This window comes from Schistocerca serialis, chromosome 3, assembly GCF_023864345.2.
Source record: "Schistocerca serialis cubense isolate TAMUIC-IGC-003099 chromosome 3, iqSchSeri2.2, whole genome shotgun sequence".
NCBI lineage: Eukaryota > Metazoa > Arthropoda > Insecta > Orthoptera > Acrididae > Schistocerca > Schistocerca serialis.
In genome coordinates this window covers 115124200-115140505 of record NC_064640.1, presented here as the reverse complement: position 1 = coordinate 115140505, position 16306 = coordinate 115124200, and the positions used below count along the sequence as shown (strand labels likewise).

The 16306-nt window shown below is 46.5% G+C and overlaps 1 protein-coding gene across 2 annotated transcripts in view; it reads left to right on the top strand.

Moving 5' to 3' along the window:
* Positions 1-16306, top strand: part of LOC126469803 (MAM and LDL-receptor class A domain-containing protein 1-like) — a 1070274-nt gene that overhangs the window by 396584 nt on the left and 657384 nt on the right. The window lies entirely within an intron of this gene.

The window sequence follows — 16306 nt, the reverse complement described above, 5'->3', positions numbered from 1 at the left end:
GATTACAATACTGGTGTCATCTGGAAAAAAAACTAATTTTGCTTGTTGTACATTAGATGGCAGATCATTTACATAAATGAGAAACAGTAGTGGACTTAAGATTGAGCCTTAGGGAACGCCATAGGTGATTTCTCCCCACACTACCTGCATTTGCGTGTTTTGTCTTACGTGCATTCTCGATCTGATTTACATTACGGATCATAATTCTCTCTCGTTTCCACGACTTAATTTTTCCGTATTATGCATTAGGCCGGTGGAGTAAACCTCGTGATTCTCCTAGTTTCTTTTCTTCCTTCTGCGTGGTGTTAGTGTAAACGAGAATTGCGTGTGTGATTCCTTACTTGCTGCGTCCGTAACTGGTCTCACTATTTGACCGATTTGTGTCGGAGATCTGAAGATCGATTTTATCTCGCGTCTTTTCAGCACGCGACTTATCTTGCCCAACACGGAACCACAGAACGGCAGTAAAGTAAGTAAGTTCTTTTTCCTGCTCCTCGTCGGTGGTGTGATTCTTACTTGAAATCACTTCATTTATATTATGGACGTAACAGCTGTTGTTCTTGAAGACTCCGCGAGACTCTGTATTCTTACAGAGTAGAACATGATTGAGCAGTAGACCTGAGATTGAACCTTGGGGAACCCCATAGATGATTTCTCCCCTCACTACACATTTATATAAACAAATACTGTTTGTCGGTGCCCGTCTTTAAAAAATCACGTGATGACAACAAATAATCTGATAAAATTTGACGAAACCTCTGTCATGGCTCGCACTAACGGCTTCTTGGATTGTTTAATTAAGGAAGCCATTGAAATAAAAATCATCGATAGAACCCTAAATGGAGACGGTGCCTGCAGCTCCGCGCGGCATCGGAACCAGTGATAGCGCGGTTGAAGTCAGAATATGCCCATACATGGCTGTAAAGCGAGAACCAACCATCAAAGTCGACAGCTGATGTATACTAGCAGTCATGGCCAAGAAGTGCTTCTCCGAAAGTTTGCGTAATCACTTGAGGCCGCCGGAAACCCGAGAACCTTTATTCAATTTTCGATTCTATTTCTGGGTTCATTACGTGTTCCCACTTCTCACCATAAGAGGGTACGTCCAAATCACTACGTGGACTGAATCTTATCTCATTCGAGAAGAGCACGCAGCCCACTCCTCGTTGGTCCAGTCGCTATACTCTTGGCACCATCGCAAATAGTAGCGCCGATGTTCGGATGTCAACGAAACACAAATAACTGGTCTTTGGTCAAAGATTCCACGACTATACAGTCGCCGTTCCAGTGTGAAGCGTGAGACTGTGTGCGTTGCAGTCTTGTTAATTGTGGATGCAACGGCATCTGTTGTTTGACGTGGTTTGCATCTTGCCCTTTGCACATGTAGTGATTATCTGCTGCCATCGTCGACCGTGGCCAACCACCTCCATTTCTTAGGGAAGCATGCCTGTGGTTCGAAACACACCCCGTACACGTGAAATAATGCTGTGATCAATACCAAACTTTTGAGCTGCTCTCGTCGCACTTCGTCCTTATTTGAGATTCCCGATGATTCCTCACCGTGTGAATTCATCCAGATGTTGCCTCCGAGCCATGTCGTAACGAAGAAGACAACCATTGTGCATCGCAACTGCTCATTGATTGACACACACTGTAATTTCCCGTTCCTTCAACTACCTGGTTTTGGGGGTCCAGCCACATTTAGCGCTCGAGTCACGCTGATCTCTCGCCATGTGACGCCCACCTTTCTGTGCACAGTGGGAGACTTGCGTCAACATCCTCCCGCGCTTTCATTCATCTACACCGAGCTATAATATATTACGTTATTTTATCTATATCGTCCATAAGTTTTGCAGACCAGATTTTTATTTCATGTTTTTTTGAAGAGGTAGAGCCTTTCCAAGCCTTCACCGGCGTGATGGCCAACACAAAAAAACTACTGTCATCCCTGCGTAAGGGTTAGTTTTCACTAAAGTGAGGTCTCGCAGGCTATGAGTACTGCGATGTTTGTGCACGTCTGGTTAAGGTTAACCAATAATAAGCGCCCATCTGGAAATAGATTGGGTCGAAAGTTGAATGAAGGGTAGCGGTTTGAAGGGCAGACGGGGAAAAAAGTGCTAAAGCAAGAGCCAAGGGGGCAAAGACTTGCGCGATAGTTGGGTAGGGTTGTAAGAGCAGTAGCAGTTTTCCTGCTACCTGCAACAGGTCATGCAAGGGTAGGCTTTGTTAATAGTGGGTATCATGCAGGCGGATACCTTTGAGGTTGTGTGGTGCCGTTACTCAGAGACTGCTGCTCGATGCTGGTGCTGGCTTCTCGGTCAGCGTCAGCATATCTGTAAAAGTTAGGTACATCATCGTTTACTGTCATATATCGGATTCACAGAGTAGGACAGTGCTGGCGGCTTGTTTGTGCCTTAGTGTGCAAACTTGTCGGTTTCCCTGCTTTAGCCTGTTGGTCGGCTTTAATAGCAGCTGGCATATCAAGTCAATGATGCTGATTTGCAGGGGCCTGCCAATGTTGTCCTTTGTGGGTGTATGTTAACTCGCCATAGGTGGTTATGCCATAGATAATAGTGTCTCTGGCCACTTATACTTCCACCTATGCAAAGCAGTGTATTACTTGATGAACGTAAGAGCAAAGAGATAAGCATGAAATCTTGCGTGACTGAAATAAAACTGGATATTGATCCCGCGTGTTCTGAAAAGTAGAACGTACAAACAAAGACCTTACATTTACAATGTTAAACTTGACTGCAAAATTCAACAGTGAAAGATATTTAATGCTGTACAATCTGAATACGACGTAACGCACAGTCATGTTAATGCAGTCATCTCTATATAATTCAGAACGAAGTCAGTTTAATATGCCCAATTCACTATCACAAGGCAAAGCGTCGGTACTATGAAGTAAAATCATCGCGCAGCAAGCGGACGGAAAGTGTGTGTCTGCCAGGCACAGGGCCATGTGAATTGATTCTGCTGCCAAGTTTCCCTGTTGGTTGAGCCCCATCAGAGCTCAGACCACTTGCTGAGACATAACTTACAGTTTCTATCCAGATAGCCTATCACAAAGATACACTACAGGTCATTAAAATTGTTACACCAAGAAGATTACGTGCTACAGAGGCTAAATTTAACCGACAGGAAGAAGATGCTGTGATATGCAAATGATCAGCTTTTCAGAGCATTAACACAAAGTTGGCGCCGGTAGCGACACCTACAACCTGCTGACATGAGGAAAGTTTCCAACCGATTTCTCATACACAAACAGCGGGTTGACCGGTGTTGCTTGGTAAAACGTTGTTGTGATGCCTCGTGTAAGGAGGAGAAATGCGTACCATCACGTTTCCGACTTTGATAAAGGTCGGATTGTAGCCTATCGCGATTGCGGTATATCGTATGGCGACATTGCTGCTCGCGTTGGTCGAGATCGAATGACTGTTAGCAGAATATGGAATCGGTAGGTTCAGGAAGGTAATACGGAACACCGTGATGGATCCCAACGGCCTCGTATCACTAGCAGTCGAGATGACAGGCATCTAATGCGCATGGCTGTAACGGATCGTGCAGCCACTCCTCGATCCCTGAGTCCACAGATGGGGACTTTTGCAAGACAACAACCATCTGCACGACCAGTTAGACGACGTTTGCACCAGCATGGACTATCAGCTTGGAGACGATGGCTGCGATTACCCTTGACGCTATATCACGAACAGGAGCGCCTGCGATGGTGTACTCAACGACGAACCTGGGTGCACGAATGGCAAAACGTCATTTTTTCGGATGAATTCGGTTCTGTTTACAGCATCATGATGGTCGCATCCGTGTTTGGCGACAACGCGGTGAACGCACATTGGAAGCGTGTATTCGTCATCGCCATACTGGCGTATCACCCGGCATGATGGTACGGGGTGCCATTTGTTACACGTCTCGTCACCTCTTGTTTGCATTGACGACACTTCGAACAGTTAACGTTACTTTTCACATGTGTTACGACCCGTGGCTCTACCCTTCATTCGATCCTCGCGAAACCCTACATTTCAGCAGGATAATGCACGACCGCATGTTGCAGGTCCTGTACAGGCCGTTCTGGATACAGAAAATGTTCGACTGCTGCCCTGGCCAGCACATTCTCCAGATCTCTTAACAACTGAGCCGGCCGAAGTGGCCGGGCGGTTCTAGGCGCTGCAGTGTGGAACCGCGAGACCGTTACGGTCGCAGGTTCGAATCCTGCCTCGGGCATGGATGGGTGTGATGTCCTTAGGTTAGTTAGGTTTAACTAGTTCTAAGTTCTAGGGGACTAATGACCTCAGAAGTTGAGTCCCATAGCGCTCAGAGCCAGCCAGCCAGTCACCAATTGAAAACGTCTGGTCAATGGTGGCCGAGCAACTGGCTCGTCACAATACGCCAGTCACTACTCTTGATGAACTGTGGTATCGTGTTGAAGCTGCATGGGCAGCTGTACCTATAGACGCCATCCAAGCTCTGTTTGACTCAATACCCAGGCGTATCAAGGCCGTTATTACGGCCAGAGGTGGTTGTTCTGGGTACTGATTTCTCAGGATCTATGCACCCAAATTGCGTGAAAATGTAATCACATGTCAGTTCTAGTATAATATATCTGTCCAATGAATACCCGTTTATCATCTGCATTTATTCTTGGTGTAGCAATTTTAATGGCCTGTAGTGTAGCTTTCAGCTAGTAAGACCTTCGTCAATACATACAGAGTCGCGCAATCACATCTCACACACACATGACTGCAGTCTCAGGCAACTGAGGCCACACTGCGAGCAGCATCACCAGTGCACGATGGGAGTGGCGACTGTATGAGGGTGAGTAGGAGGTTGGGGTGGGAAGGGGGAGGGACAGTAGGGTAGGGGTGTCGGACAGTGACGTGCTGTTGAGGAGCATGCAGGGACGAGTTGGAAAGAGGGTAAGGCAGCTACACTATGTGACCTAAAGTATACGGACACCTGGCTCAAAATGACTTACAAGTTCTTGGCACCCACCCATCGGTAATGTTGGAATTCAATATGGTGTTGGCCCATCCTTAGCCTTGATGACAGCTTCCACTCTAACGGGCATGCGTTGAATCAGGTGCTGGAAGGTTTTTAGGGGAATGTCGGCCCATTCTTCATGGAGTTCAGCACTGAGGAGAGGTATCGCCATCGATCGGTGAGTCATGGCACGAAGTCAGCGCTCCAAAACGTCCCACAAGTGTGCTATTTGATTCAGCTCAGGACTCTGTGCAAGCCAGTCCATTGAAGGGATGTTATCGTCGTGTAACCACCCTGCCACAGGCCGTGCATTGTGAATAGGTGCTCAATCGTGCTGAAAGATGCAATCGTCATCCCCGAATTGCTCTTCAACAGGGGGAAGCAAGAAGGTGCTTAAAACATTACTGTAGGCCTGTGCTGTGATAGTGCCATGGAAACAAGAATGGATGCAAGCCCTCTTCATAAAAACACAACCACACCGCAACACCATAGCCTCTGAATTTTACATTTGGCACTACACACGCTGGCAGAATACGTTCACCGGGAATTCACCATACGCACACCCTGCCATCGGATCGCCACATTGTGAATCGTAATGCGTCACTCGACACAACGTTTTTCAACTGCTCAATCGTACAATGTTTACGCTCCTTACACCAAGCGAGGAGTTGTTTGGCAATAACCGTCGTGATGGGTGGCTTATGAGCAGCCGCTTGAGCATGAAATCCAAGTTTTCTCACCTCCCGCCTAAATGTGATAGTACTTGCAGTGGATCCTGATGCAGTTTGGGTTTCCTGTGTGGTGTCCTGGATACATGTCTGCCTATTACACATTGCGACCCTCTTCAACCGTCAGCAGTCTCTGTCAGTCAACAGACGAATTCGGCCTGTACTCTTTTGTGCTGTGCGTGTCCATTCACGTTTCCACTTCACTATCACGCCGGAAATAGTGGATCTAGGGATGTTTATGAGTGTGAAAATCTCGCATACAGACGTGTGACACAAGACCTCCAATCACTTGACCACGTTCGAAGTCCATGAGTTCCGCAGAGGTCCCCATTCTGCTCTCTCACAGTATCTAATGACTTCTGAGGTCGCTGGTATGGAGTACCTGGCAGTAGGTGGCAGCACAATGCACCTAATATGAAAATGTATGTTTTTGGGGATGTCTGTATACTTTTGATCGCATAATGTATGTGCAGTTGGGAGGTTAGACGATTGGCAGAGGAGAGATGGGAAGGGGGCGGAGGGGACAGCGGAAAAGGATAGAAGTATAAGTACTGGGTGCGATTGAGGAATGAGGGCTGTGTAGTGCTGGAATGGGAACAGAGAAGGGGCTGGATGGAAGAGGATAATGACTACATCTCCGCTATATGTTGAGTAGCAACTTTCCTTTTCACAATATTGCTGCATTCCATCCCAGATTTTCCATTGTTTGAGTTTCCATCCATGTGCTATCCCAGCAGACGCATAAATGAGGACAGATCACGGGGGAAGACACGTGTCTATCGACGCACGTAGGGATACGCTGCATGAAAATCCCCCTTCACAGCAAAACGAACTCGCAAAAGCGAACGAGAATTCTCTCTCGCGTACACGGTAGGTGCGTCGTGTCGGTCGTGCGCGGGTCGCATTCGCAAGTGCTCCCTTGTGATCCGGTCGTTGTCGGTTTCAGAGCGAACCATCAAAGGAAGTTCGCGTGCTCTCCTCTTCGGCGCTAGCTCCACTGTGAGAAACAGAGCGCACTCGCCTTGTCGCAGTATTATTCGAAAGCAGTAATGTTGCACGTGGGAGTGCGATCGCTTCGGTCTGGCTGATTGCGAGCCAGCGCGTATCAGGGATACGGAGTGTAGGAAGGATGGCACGTGTACAAGTATGCAATGGAAACTGCACTAACGTTGGTGATTAATTATTAAGTGGAAGGTCCATGCCGGCCTCAGTGACCGAGCAGTTCTAGACGCTACAGTCTGGAACCGTGCGACAGCTATGATCGCAGGTTCGAATCCTGCCTCGGGCATGGATGTGTGAGATGTCTTTAGGTTAGTCCGGTTTAAGTAGTTCTAAGTTCTAGGGGACTGATGACCTCAGAAGTTAAGTCCCATGGTGCTAAGAGCCATTTGAACCGTTTTTGACGGTCCATCACGCAAGTCGTAAACGCCGAGTGCTTCATCTGCCATATCTCTTTCACTGGAATCCGTTCCAGTTTATCTGCCGTGTAAATTTCCCTATCACTGTCATAATCATGTGCTGCAGATTCGTCTTCGCTCTCCAGACCAACAGTGATGACTATATTCTCTACTGCGCGTTCCATTAACCCATCTCCGCGCCAATATTCATTTTTAATTCTATTTACATGCTCGCAGTCTTTTAACTAATCATTTTAGTTAATTTTATACAGAGACTGTTTGATTATGTGTTTTAGGGTGCTTAAGATAATGGACGAAACTTTTTTCGGCAATGTTCTCTTTCATTGTATCCCAGATTACCTCTATAGGATTCAAAACACAGTGGTATGCTGGGATGCACAAAACAATATATCCCTTACGCTTTAAAACTGCATCTGCTTTAAAAACACGCTCTGGCTTATTACAACGCAGTAGTTGTAAACGCTCATTGCTTGTTAAGCTCGGTTCAAAACCGGTTTTGCTCTGAATGAGCCATTCAGTTATACTCTTTTTCAGAGTTGCAGTAATGGGATCAGTATTTGTCTAAACAGCGTGATGCGGTCAGTTATCAAGAATAACAATATTACCAGTTGGGATGTTAGGAATCACTTTCTCTGTTAACCATTTGTGAAAATAATCCCCACTCATAGAATAGTAATAATTTTGGGGCTTTGATTTCGAGTCATATAATAACTCTGCTTCCTCTGTAAAACCCGTTTCTGCTCCAGCGTGGACAACAAAAGCTGCCAGTAGTCATTACACATGGAATTTCTTCGATCTCCATGCACTTTTTCATGGTACACCGCGTAGGCGCCAACGTTTCATTTGTGAATACTAGTGGTTTATTTGGTCACTTTTCATTATTTCTGATTGCTCTCAAGTACTCCACGCACTTCGCGAAAATGGCAGAACTTTCTGTTACAATGTTAATATTACTATTACATTTTTCGAAAGGAAATAACATATCTTTCAAAATTTCGCGAAATATTCTCCTTCCACCCTGAAAATTTATCTCAGTTTTTTAAAATATAAGCAGCTTTCTCAATGTTGATATTCCCTGCTTTTGCTCACTACACACCAAAAATTTTCTTTGCACAAATGCTTTGTCAAAGTCATCTGGAAGAATTAATTTTCTAGAACGCCATCGTTTTCTAAGAGTTTTAATTTTGGCCTGATATCTTCCGCTTTCTTAAAGTCTTTCAGAAAGTGTTTTACCTTTCTTTCTGACTCCCCTGCACTTATCCGCCTACAAAATTAATTTCTGTAGAGGTATCATTTTCTGTTTCTGCTTTATCCTTCCGGGCAAAATTGTAAAACTTAGCATACACGCCATTTTTCATATAACTATGCCTACTTTCTCGTCATCTGCTTCGGCTTTCCATTTTAAGGGTTTTCATTATTATGAATAACACCACTCTGCACTTCTGGCGATATTTCACTAGGACGCGTTGAACCACCTGATAGTATATTCAGAATTGATCTGAAAGCATTGACACTTCGATGCGTTTTCCTTAGTCACCAGTATACTTGTTTATTGTAAGGTCACCACCTGTTTCCCATAACGGCCACGGGAGGTTCAAAATGGCTCTAAGCACTATGGGACTTAATATCTGAGGTCATCAGTCCCCTAGACTTACGACTACTTAAACCTCACTAACCTAAGGACATCCATGCCCGAGGCAGGATTCGATCCTGCGACCGTAGCAGCAGCACGGTTCCGGACTGAAACGCCTAGAACCGCTCGGCCACTCCGGCCGGCTGCCACGGGAGGCCAAGTGCAATAATATCATTGTTGGATAGTACACTGTATCTCCCCCGCGAGCTGTTTATTGACAGTGATTTTCGTGGCGATGGAGTGGCTGGATGATAGCGTACGTCTGTTGATAGACGAATATCGTTCAAATAGCTCTGAGCACAATGGGACTTAACATCTGAGCTCATCAGTCCCCTAGAGCTTAGAACTACTTAAACCTAACTAACCTAAGGAAGTCACACACTTCCATGCCCGAGGCAGGATTCGAACCTGCGACCGTAGCAGTCGTGCGGTTCCGGACTGAAGTGCCTAGAACCGCTCGGCCACTGCGGCCGGTGATAGACGAGTACAGACACTACAGGTGCTTGTGGGGCCATAGAGCTCCAAAATATGACATGCTTAATGGAAAAACTGATGCTTCGAAAGAAATTACTGATGTGCTGAAAATGCTAACAGAATAACTCAAGAATAAAAGGAACTCCCTTCTATATTCTTTCAGGCTAGAAATGTATAAAGAACGTACAGCCCTGCAAAATGGTGGAGTGGAAAAATATAATTCCAAGTGATTTGCCTTCAAATCGTTGTCATTGCATCTTGATAAATACAATGCCGAGAAAAATTAGTAGGGAATGCCGGAAGGCTCAGTGTGGTGCAAACGTGTGAAGCAAGCACGCAACCATGTCATGGAGATGCCCTCGTGCTTCCTACGGCCAACAGAGCGAGTTTGAAATGGGTCAAATTGTGGCCTTCCGAGTGGTGCGCTGGTCCTTTCAGAGACGTGCCACACAAGTTGGACACGCTGGGTCAGCTGTGCAACGATGTTGGTATCTGTGGTTTCGTGAACATTCTCACTCCCAGAGGTGAGGTTCTGCACGTACAATGTTGTACAGACGCCCGCTAGAATCGTTGGATTATAAGGACATTGTGGCACATCGTAAAGCTACCTCAGCACCCATAAGAGGGCTTGTGAGCCCAAACCTGTCAACACGAACTGTTGCAGGCCGTTTATTAGCAGTGAGACTATGGGCACGCACACCTCTAGCCCATCTTCCACCCACGCCACAACATCGACGTGCATGGTTCGACTTGGCCGTCAGAAGATCACTTGGAAGAGGGAATGGTGCGCCGTGATCTTCAGCTATGAAATCAGATTGTGCCTGCACGCAAGTGATGGTCTTTTGCGCTTACGACGTAGACCTGCTGAGTGCTGTCTTGCAGAGAGCATTCGTCCAAGACACACTGGCTCCATCCCTGGCTTTATAGTCTGGGGTGCGATAAGCAACAATTCTCGTTCATCTTTGCTGTTTCTGGAGGGGACGCTAACTAATGCTCGGTACGCGCAGAATGTTTTTAAATTCGTTCCTTTATCGTTCTTGCAACAAGAAGGTGATGTGTTGTTCCAACAGGATAACGATCGCCCACACACTGCCCGTAAATTCAACGTGCTCTGCAAGACATGTAGCAACTCCCCTGACCAGCACGATCCCCGAACTTCTCTCTAATCGAGCACTTGTGAGGAATAACTCGTGTGACTCGCCAGCCAATAATTCTTACGGAACTACGTCAACAGGTCGAGCAGGCGTGGCATAACTTATCCCAGGACAGTATTCGACATCTGTATGTTCGAGTGGATGCCAGAGTCAGTGCCTGTATTCCTGCCATTGGAGGCTACACCATGTACTAATATGGGTGTTTCATCATGGCTCGATACCTGGTACCTCAGAACCGCTTGTGCTATTGATCTGTAAGTGTAGTCATTTCATGTATTCCATATACACTGTTAGAACAATACCCTGATCAGTCAAGACTATGACCATCGATATAGATCCTTCCAGGCGAAAGCAACATCACCTGGCGAGGAATGACTGCTAGTCAGACACACGCACGGTGCGTGTAGTATTAGTGAGTGTGCCGTCCGTGGGTAGAAGGGAGACGACGCGCGATCTGTCTGAGTTTGAGTAAGGGCAGATTGTGATGGCCCGGAGGCTCGACATGACTATTCCGGAAACTGCACGACTTGCTGGGTGTTCGAGGAGTGTTGTGGTGAGTGTCTTCAACACGTTGTCGAAAAAAAAGGAGAAACCACGTCCAGTCGTCGTGGACTTGGGCGACCACCCCTCATTACAGATTTCAGACATCGTAGGCGGGGCAGACTGGTAAAACAGACAGGCGCCGAACTGTCATGGAACTAATGTTGTCCAGCCGAAGTGGCCGTGCGGTTCTAGGCGCTGCAGTCTGGAACCGCGAGACCGCTACGGTCGCAGGTTCGAATCCTGCCTCGGGCATGGATGTGTGTGATGTCCTTAGGTTAGTTAGGTTTAAATAGTTCTAAGTTCTAGGGGACTAATGACCAGCCGGCCGAAGTGGCCGTGCGGTTAAAGGCGCTGCAGTCTGGAACCGTAAGACCGCTACGGTCGCAGGTTCGAATCCTGCCTCGGGCATGGATGTTTGTGATGTCCTTAGGTTAGTTAGGTTTAACTAGTTCTAAGTTCTAGGGGACTAATGACCTCAGCAGTTGAGTCCCATAGTGCTCAGAGCCATTTGAACCATTTTTGACTAATGACCTCAGAAGTTGAGTCCCATAGTGCTCAGAGCCATTTGAACCATTTTTGACTAATGACCTCAGAAGTTGAGTCCCATAGTGCTCAGAGCCATTTGAACCATTTTTGAACTAATGTTGGGCAGAGTAGGTGTGTCTGAAGACACAGTGCACTGAACGCTCGTAACGATGGGCCTCCGCAGCTGACGATGCATGCATGTGCCAATGTTAACTCAATGTCATGGGCAACTACGACTGAAATGGACACATGACCATCGGCACTGGACGCTGGCGCAGTGAAAGAGCGTTGCATGGTCTTCTTCATCATACCGCTGGGAGGGTGCCAATGCATCGCCTTTCAGGGGAACAGCTCCTTGACACCAGTACTGCGGGATGGAGACAACCTTGAGGCGGTTCCATTAGGCTCTTGGGAACACTAACGTGGGAATTTATGGGACCAGTGGAGCTCGTACAAGGCACCATGGTGGCCAAGAAGTATCGTACATGTTGTGTACATAGTTTCGCGTAGTCAGCGCGTACACAACTTTCCCACTAGAGTGCGCCCCGCTAAGCACAACAGCGCAGGCGCAGCGCTCGTCCGTCTCCGCACAACGAGATGGCGCTGCCTTAGAGACGGACCAAATTCTGCTTCCGACGATCTGTGTATTTCAGTCTGTACCTAAGAAGATTATCATATTCCTGTACATAGCCATGAAGAGAAGTATCAGAGATATGTGAGAATAAGATTAACCTACCAATACCAAAGGAACTTCAGATTGTCAGTTGTAAACAGCATCCAGAATCAAGTTACGTAATGTCTATGCTTTTTATTATTTTAATAAATGTGTGTGAAAATTAATCAAGTTCTGTTTAAAGTTGGTCACCGTCAATCTGCTACTCTAAGCATGCAAGTGGCATTTCTATCGTCTGACCTAATGGCAGAAGATAAACACGCCACAATAAGACCACGAGACATACTGCTGACACTCGCCTACTTCGTTAGTGCGACAAGTCAAATAATCTGATGGTGTATGAACCGAAGATCTTACAGAACGCACACCACAGTACACTGGCTGCAGACTATGTACACCCCTTCACGACGATCATCTTTCCGAAAGGCAGTGGATTTTTCTGCAAGATAATGCTGCATGTCACAAGGCCAGAACTGATGAGTTTCATGTGATTTGCTGCCTACCCAACTCGCCAGATCTGAAACCGATCGAACGCATCTGGGATACGATTGAATGTGGCGACAGAGGTCATCGAACCCTCGCCGTAGTTTATGGGGATTAGGTAACTTGTGTGTTCAGATGTGGTGCTAGCTCCCACCAGTGACCTGTCAAGGCCTCATTGCTCCCTTGTCACGATGCGTCGCTGCTGTTATCCGTACCAAAGGTGCACATACCAGTTATTAGGTAGGTGGCCATAATGCTCTGGCTGACCACTGTAAATCTTGAGTGAACTGGAAACCTCTAAAAGGATGCACTAATTGTTTCCAGCTGTGTATGAAGTGAGGAAAACCAGATTTTCATTGAAGTCATAACCATGTAATAACAATATTTTGCGTTAATTAATTCACGGAAAGCTGCGCAAACGATTCTGGGCTTAACAATATTTATCCCGCCATTCGATCCGGCCATAATCCGATTCAAAACATGGTGCAGATTCATTTCTTATTTTGACAAGATATCTTTTTCCAATTAGATATGGGTAATTTCAACTGCACTTCTAAAGAAGTTCTGTCTAGTGATATAATACACTACTAGCTATTAAAATTGCTACACCAAGAAGAAATGCAGATGATAAACGTGTATTCATTGGACATATTTATTATACTAAAACTGACATGTGATTACATTTTCACCCACTTTCGGTGCATAGATCCCGAGAAATCAGTACCCAGAACAATCACCTTTGGCCGTAATAACGGCCTTGATACGCCTGGGCATTGAGTCAAACTAAAACTGACATGTGATTACATTTTCACCCACTTTCGGTGCATAGATCCCGAGAAATCAGTACCCAGAACAATCACCTTTGGCCGTAATAACGGCCTTGATACGCCTGGGCATTGAGTCAAACAGAGCTGCCGGCCGCGGTGGTCTAGTGGTTCTAGGCGCGCAGTTCGGAACCGCGGGACTGCTTCGGGCGCAGGTTCGAATCCTGCCTCGGGCGTAGATGTGTGTCATGTCCTTAGGTTAGTTAGGTTTAAGTAGTTCTAAGCTCTAGGGGACTGATGATCACAGAAGTTAAGTCCCATAGTTCTCAGAGCCATTTGAACCATTTTTTTTATTCAAACAGAGCTTGGATGGCGGGTACAGGTACAGCTGCCCATGCAGCTGCAACACGATACCACAGTTCATCAAGAGTAGTGACTGGCGTATTGTGACGATCCAGTTGCTCGGCCACCATTGACCAGACGTTTTCAGCTGGTGAGAGATCTGGAGAATGTGTTGTCAAGGGCAGCAGTCGAGCATTTTCGGTATCCAGAAAGGACCGTACAGGACTTGCAACCTGCGGTCGTGCGTTATCCTGATGAAATGTAGGGTTTCGCACGGATCGAATGAAGGGTAGAGCCATGGGTCGTAACACATCTGAAAAGTAACGTCCACTGTTCAAAGTGCCGTCAATGCAAACAAGAGGTGACCGAGACGTGTAACCAATGGCACCCCATACCATTACGCCGGGTAATACGCCAGTATGGCGATGACGAATACACGCTTCCAAAGTGCGTTCACTGCGATGTCACCAAACACTGTTGCGACCATCATGATGCTGTAAACAGAACCTGGATTCATCCGAAAAAATGACGTTTAGCCATTCGTGCACCCAGGTTCGTCGTTGAGTACACCATCGCAGGCGTTCCTGTCTGTGATGCAGCGTCAAGGGTAATCGCAGCCATCGTCTCCGAGCTGATAGTCCATGCTGGTGCAAACGTCGTCGACCTATGCGTGCAGATGGTTGTTGTCTTGCAAACGTCCCCATCTGTTGACTCAGGGATCGAGACGTGGCTGCACGATCCGTTACTGCCATGCGGATAAGATGCCTGTCATCTCGACTGCTAGTGATACGAGACCGTTGGGATCCAGCACGGCGTTCCGTATTACCCTCCTGAACCCTCCGATTCCATATTCTGCTAACAATCATTTGATCTCGATCAACGCGAGCACCAATGTCGCGATACGATAAACCGCAATCGCGATAGGCTACAATCCGACCTCTATCAAAGTCGGAAACGTGATGGTACGCATTTCTCTTCCTTACACGAGGCATCACAACAACGTTTCACCAGGCAACGCCGGTCAAGTGCTGTTTGTGTATGAGAAATCGGTTGGAAACTTTCCTCATGTCAGCACGTTGTAGTTGTCGTCTCCGGCGCCAACCTTGTGTGAATGCTCTGAAAATCTAATCATTTGCATATCACAGCATCTTCTTCCTGTCGGTTAAATTACGCGTCTGTAGCACGGCATCTTCGTTGTGTAGCAATTTCAATGGCCAGTAGTTGTTATTCCTCTTCCCCTTCACATGTACAAGTACTGGATAACTGACAAATATCGTGGAGCCCAATCTCCCTATTTTCATTTTTGTTTCTTTTACCTTTGATTTGTTTTACGTAATTGAAATCGTGAAAACAAAAGTCATCCAAATAGAGAGATAACGTACGTTAGCATGAAAGGGGCAGACAAATGCAAACCGAACAGCCGCCACAAGGGAATCATTGTACAGTTCCATTCCAAAGTAATCACCACACACCTTAACACATTTATCCCTCTGGAAGACGAGACAATCAGTTCCGGTTTCGTAGACCGTGGTCGGCCGCTGACGGAACCACAACAGCACCCACCCTTGCACTTCGTCGTCCGACTGCAACCGACGTCCACGCATGTGAAACACGCGAAAATGACACAGTGAAAGATCCGGGTTCTACAGAGGATGTTGCAGTGTTTCCGAAGCAAATCAATGAAGCGCAGCCTTCGTCCGACAGGCAGTGGAGGGCCGGTGTTCTTGTGCAACAGAATGATTCCTTCCGACAGCATTCCTTAGCGTTTTGACTTGAAGGTGCGTCGTAATTTGTGCAAAGTGTCTTCATAGCACTACCAATTGATTGTGATTCCACGCTCTGGGAACTCGACGTTCATTGGCTCCATGTAGTCAAAGAAGAACGCAGCCACCGGAACTTTTGTGAACAGCTTTGGAGTTCTTGGTGAGGGAGATGTGGGATGTTTCCTCTGTTGGCTTTGCCGTTTGCCCTGCGGCTGTTGGAATGCTACCGGACAGGATTATCCTGTTACACGATAACCCCCGCCCCCACATTGCCAATCGGACGAAGGCTACGTCAACGATTTGGTTGGGAAACATTGTAACATCCTCTGTATATCTCGGATCGTTGACCATGTGATTTTCACTTCTTTGGCGACCATAAGAAAGATTTGCATGGACGTCGGTTTCAGTCGGACGAGTAAGTGGAAGAGTGTGTGCGGTTGTGAGTTCGTGAGAGGCTAACCTCGTTCTACAAAGCAGGAATTGATGGCCGCGTCTCCCAGAGGGATAAATGGTCCCGTTGCGGCGGGTTTTCGGTTTTCTTTTGACTGCCTCTCATAAAATAAAAATATACGAAAGACCTGATCATTTTACAATTATATTGCGAAGTTTAAATACAGAAACGGCATAAGTGAAAATTGTTTTCCTTGTGATAGTGATGTGTGCTATCCAACAAACTGTAAAGGCCAATGCATGAAATAGACTATAAGGCTGTTCTTTGGTATATTTTTACAATACACGTTTTTATTGATAGTATGTTCCTTACATTCACTTTAATTACCAACAGCGTGTTTTCCATACAAAATAAACC